Raw genomic sequence first — 6000 nt, 5'->3', positions numbered from 1 at the left:
AAATAAATTGTGTTAATGAAGTAGTACATTATGGCTTTGTTTCGTCCTGAGGATTAAAACATCTAATTAAAAAGCAGAGGAAAGCTCAGCCTAAGTCATGCACAGACAGCGCTACTGCTTGCAAGATGGAAGCCACAAGGGATACCAGGTTTGATTTCTGAGCCAGCCTAAATATGCCAGTGCAGTTGCACATGCCTATAATCCTAGCTAATTGGGAGGCTGGGGCAGGAGGATCACCACATGGCAAGACTTGTCAAAAATATGCATCTGTCTCATTTCCTTAACTCCCCCACCCTATAAAGGTTTTTTGTGTGTGTGTTCCTTAACTCCCCCACCCTATAAAGGTTTTTTTGTGTGTGTTTGTTGTTGTTGTTGTTGTTGTTGTTGTTTTAAAAAAGGAAAAACAAAACACATGAACAATGCAAAGGCATTGAAACAACATATCATATTCATGTCATAGATAACCTTTGATGCTAAATACCCCCAGAATAGGTGAATTGTGTCATCTATTTTTGTATTATTTTATTTTCTCCAGCAACAGCTAGTCATTAACTAGCTGCAGACACGCTAATTCTCTGCTTTCAATTATCCACTCACATGTCGGTTCCCCAGAAGGCCTTTCCTGACTTTTCTGTGTATGGTTGTCCTCGTGTCTACTTGGTAACATATCACCTGTTTGTTTGTTTGTTTATTTATTTATTGAGAGTTTTTTGCTATAGGCCACATGTGCTCACCAGAGAGACAGAAAGAGAGAAATCACCCCCCAGGGGGGATGGCCATGCTGCAATCCCATCTTTTCCATTCTCCTCTTGGGATTTTGGGCACACATACACCCGGTGCCTGGTCTTGGGATTTTGGGCACACATACACCCAGTGCCTGGCAAGCCACTGGGTCTAGGACTTGAAACATGGTTGATGCTGCAGGAATTCAGCAACATAAGCATTACACCATCTGCTGGTCCCCTTAGTTTATTTCCTTAATCACACTTACTACAATCCATAATTACTTTGTTTGCTCATTCTCTAAAAGCATAAGTCCACGAGAACAGGGACTTTGCTTGTATTTGTTCACTCCAGAATCCCCAGTGACTGACACACAGTGGTTACTCATAAACATTTTAGATGTGCTAGTGAGTAAATGGTTTTCCCAACTACAAAAACATAATGTGGACAACTGCTACCCATGCCAAAGCAATACACAAATGACTTTGATATCAAACCTGTGAATGCTTTTGATGCAGAGACTTAAATCAAAGTTTACAAATTTCCCCGAAGATATTTTGCAACGGTGTCTGGAGAAGCCAATTGTGTTTAAACTAAGGAAAAGACAAAAGAAAGAAGAAAAAAAATAGACTGTCAGGTTATCAGCCTAAATTCATATACTACTTGACTCATTCATTGTTACATAATCTGCCAACATTTGAAACAGTTAGAGCTAGAGGCCTCTAAAAGAAAATTGAAGTTTCTATAACAGAGTTCTAGATCCTTGGCCTGTTTGGATTTAAATTAAATAGTGGAATAGTGAAATATTGAATATGGCCACAGATTCGTTCACATCACATGCCTGCGCCAGTGCTAAATTTAATTTGTCATCCATGTATCTGTATCTATAATTTTGGCTGAGAACCATCACTAAGTTCTCTTTTATGTTTTCATCTCACAGCCAACATTAGTATTTAGAATTGTTTAGGTGGCCATGTTTTATTTAAAAATGGAAAACAACCCAAGTTTTAAAAATTGCTTCATGAGAAGTGATGCACATCTACAAGAATTACAGAGCTATGAACATGACGGGCAAGAAAGAATCACTCATTAGCTTCATTCCTCAACCCTAACATCAGCCTCAAAGTCTAGATTCAAAGTTGGTTTCTTACAAAAAAAATGATCCCTTAGTATTTACCATAGACCTTTGGAGTTGCTCTCTGAACGTTAGATGTAGAAGTGCAACTGTCCATGGTATACTTTTGTGGCTGCTTCAGGAACGTTAATGGAAGGATTTTTAAAACATCTGCATGATTAGTAACTGTAGTCATCACCATAATATCACTCATCTGGCTATTTAATCCAATTAATTAGACATTCTGAAATCTTTCATTTTGTTCTGTTGCTTTAAATCTAGACATTATCTGTGAAACTTCAGAATATTCTCAAGCCAATTGACATACTTGGTGAAGAGAAAGTATTCCAAGAATTCAAAATATGCCCCACATATTTCACAAAGATAAATATAAAATTTTAAGAGCGTTCAGAAATTTTGAGGAAAAGGGACTTTAGCTTTTAGTTGTGAATACATATTTCATTTGTGATTTGCAGCAACATAGGTTCGAATTTAGAGGTCAAGGTAGCTAACAAAATGACAAGATTATATTGAACTTTGTGGGAGAGCAGATGGCTGCTGTTCTTGCTCACACAAATCTTATGTTAAATTGAATCGCTGGCTCCATTTTAGTGCAAGAAGAGCAAAACCCAGGAAGGTTAAGAATCATTCATCGGTGATAAACATTTGAAGAACTTGAGATCATGTGTTTTAGAAAAATTTAGAAAGCCAATGTGATTTAAGAAAGTTATTCCTAAATATTTTATCCAGTCTAATTAGGAAACATGATTAAATTTTCTCTAAAAGTAAGCCAGAAAAAAATATACACATATAAGCAGAACACTAAATTTACCCTATTTCTGAAGGAATTATGTGTTATTAATTCTGAATTTTGAAGATTTTGCATGGTATCTGGCACATGTATATTTAATAAGAGAAAAGACATTAACTTGAGAGTAGATTGGGTGGTTTCAGCCATGGCCTCATGACATCCTAAGTGTTAGGATTGTAATTTCTGTTGGAAATGGAGAGCCTGTTCAGAGGCCTTGATCAGAAGGGAAGTGTGGAGTAAGCACTGCTTGAGCTAGTATTTCTCTTGCCTACCCAAGACTAGTTGATATTATATTACTGTTTCCTGATCTACTGAATAGTCATACAGTATTTATTTATTTATTTATTTATTTATTTATTTATAATTGTCAGAAGGTGTGTGTACTTGCCAGAGAGAGAGGAAGAAAGCACCGCCCAATGAGGCATTGTCATGCTGCAAAAATTCCCATTGAACCAAGTGGTTAAAAGAGACCTGATAGTAAATAAAATTTAAGTGAAATGAGCCCAATCAGGGCTCCTGGAGCTACAGCTGAGGAGCCCTAGCCTTGATCCTTAATGGATAGCCTTGGGCAAGGAAAATCCCCCAAGCTGCTGCACCTGCTTCTTGAGAAGGTGCGTGCGCAAGCTCTTTAGAAAAGGTTTCCAGGGAAACCGATATCACTTCTATTCTTTTTTCCTGAAATTTATTAAGTACTAAACGTGCCTGCTAGTGCCTGGGGTTCTCATTTGAAGTCAGAAACTGCTGAAGAAAAGTGTTTGCATGAAACACACCCACATACCCAGGAATCATTTTTATGCTTCCTTCATTAAATGTCAGCTGCATACTCAGCAGGGGAGAACGAAATAACCTGGGTTCATTTGTGGGGTGAAAGATAGGGAGGATTAATTCTTGTTAAGTGAATTGCTTTTCTTTCTTGTTATTATTAACATGATGGCTATTGTGAATGGTAGTGAGATTCGGATTGAGTAGTGTGTCTTTCCAGTTAGACTTTACGTACATTAGGAAATGTAAGTACCAGAGAATGTCTTTATGTACACTTTTTCACATGAAAATAAATATTGGTGCAAGAATACCATAGAAAGCTTGGCAAAAATGTTCTTATAACTACATGTCTCTATTCATAGCCAAAGACTTTCTGATATGTAGTCTGGTACCCTGCCTCTGTTTGCAGTGTAGTAAGAGGTTGACTCTGGTAGCCATGCATGTTTCTATCATGTGATTCCAGATCCCTGATTATAATTGACTGGCTCTGAGGTGGACTCCTGACCAAAGCTGAGCCAAAGCAATTTGAATTGGAATGCAAAGATTGAAACTGGAGGTTTAAATTAGATGATCAAGCCATAGGAGAGAATAGGGGCAGCTGTGCTTAAATACCTGCCCAACTCACAGAAGGAAAGCTGCTCTGTAGGGGAGGCGGGTTATTTGTGCACACACAGAGAAAGATAAGGCAGAGGGAGGGGGTAAGAGAAGAGGAATTGGAAGGATTTGTGGCAGCTTTCTAGTTCCTGTTTCTTCTCCTGGAGGCCTGCATGTGCTTTCGGATCCAAGGTTTAGTGAGACAGATTTATATCCTTAAAATAAAGCCCAATTTGTTCTTAAGTTAGACTGGTTTTCAGTTACTCCAACCAAAAGTCCCTCTCATAGGATATTCAGATTTGCTAGAATCAGCTTTTACCCCATTTCTTTCCAATAACCTGAGCTTGACGGTTGTTGATCATGCCATTTCTGGCTTCAGCCAGTGTTCTGGTAGATGTTCCTCCTATAGCATTGCCAGGGCACCGGCCATTTGAGTGAACTTGTGACTTTGGTCATTCTGTTCACACTGAGGACGACTGGGTGACCCACATAGGAATGTGCTCCTAATCCTGTGGTGCTTTTAATGAGAATGTCAAGGGGACTTTTTTCCCTTTATTTTATTACCAATTTTTTAATTGCCAAAGGATGCATGTGCTTGCCAAAGTGAGACAGAGAAAAAGAAAGAGAGGGAAGGAGAAAGCACCCGGGAATGGGAAGCAGTAATATCACAGTCCCTTCTCCATCCTTTTTGGGATTTTGAGCATGCATGCATGTAAGAAAATAGCCTTAAGTGATTTATTTTCAAGAATAGATTAACAAAAGTTGCTTAACCAGCTTGCAGATGTGCCCCAAAAGTTCCTGAACAAACAAAACCCAAAACAAATCACCCTTGAGAAATGACTTTTCAAGATGGTGGCTGGGGACCAGCAGATGGCATAGCAGTTATGTGGCTGGACTCCCATATAGCTCAACCATGGTTTGAGTCCTGGAGCCGGTGGCTTGAAAATCATGCTGGGCTTGTGGGCATGCATGCATGCCCAAGATCCCAGGAGGAGAATGGAGGAAAAGGGATTGCTGTGTGACCATCTCCCCTTAAGGGTGATTTCTTACTTTTCCTCTGTCTCTCCAGTGCATGCACCTTAAAGCAAAAACCTCTTGGGGAAAAAAAAAATGTTTTGCTCCTTTTTACTTCCCAGTTCTTTTTCTCCTCCTCAGGGGACATCTGGCAGGTCTTTTACATGGGCTTGTCCTGAGCTTGCACCTTAATACCTAATGAGGGAATTATAAAACTTAGGCGACATCTGGGAAGATTGCACGTCCCATAGTACTCAGCCAGTGAGGAACTGGGGGAGGGACTTGTGCACTAGGGAATAAAATGCTTGTTGTTACTGATAGGAGCATGCCTTTCTATCAGATGCCTGATCTTGCAAGACCACCATTAAAGTCTCTCTTCCCTGGACTTCGTGTCTCCATGTCTATTCTTTGGCATTGCATGGGTGAGTGTGCGTCTCACATGCGCACACACCCAGAGTGTTTTTCAGGTTGCCAGAGCTGGAAGTCAAACAATGTGGTTGGCCATATGAGATCCTGCTCCTTTAACCACTAGGCTATGGAGCTGGTTCAAGAGGGACTTTTCATAGAGCTGGCAGAACAGTTTTACCAGGCAGAGAAACAGAGTTCAGAAGATTCAAAGTTTTCCCTGGAAGGAAGACTCCTAGGTTTAGAGGTGCTTTTGAGTTTCGAATAATAAAACGGTAGATATAGAAGAAACTGCATCCCAAGAGCTCAATCACATCTCAGTCCAGATGAGAACCATGAAGCCCAGGGAGGCAGCTATGACTTGCTCTGGATGGAGCCAGGACTCTGTATTTCCTGAATTCTTTTATTTATTTTTGTTTTTGTTTTAGAGAGGTCTTTTGGTACAGGGCTTGTGTGCTTATTGGAGAGGCAGAGAGAGACAGAGACAGAAAGCGAGAAATCAACCCCCAGGGGGATGACCATGCCACCATCCCTTCTCCTCTGTTCTCCTCTCAGGATTTTGGGTACACACACACAC

This window comes from Tupaia chinensis, unplaced genomic scaffold (genome assembly GCF_000334495.1).
Source record: "Tupaia chinensis unplaced genomic scaffold, TupChi_1.0 Scaffold149256_1, whole genome shotgun sequence".
In the NCBI taxonomy this organism is placed as follows: domain Eukaryota; kingdom Metazoa; phylum Chordata; class Mammalia; order Scandentia; family Tupaiidae; genus Tupaia; species Tupaia belangeri.
The sequence above is the reverse complement of the archived record's forward strand: the minus strand, read 5'-3'. Positions refer to the sequence as shown.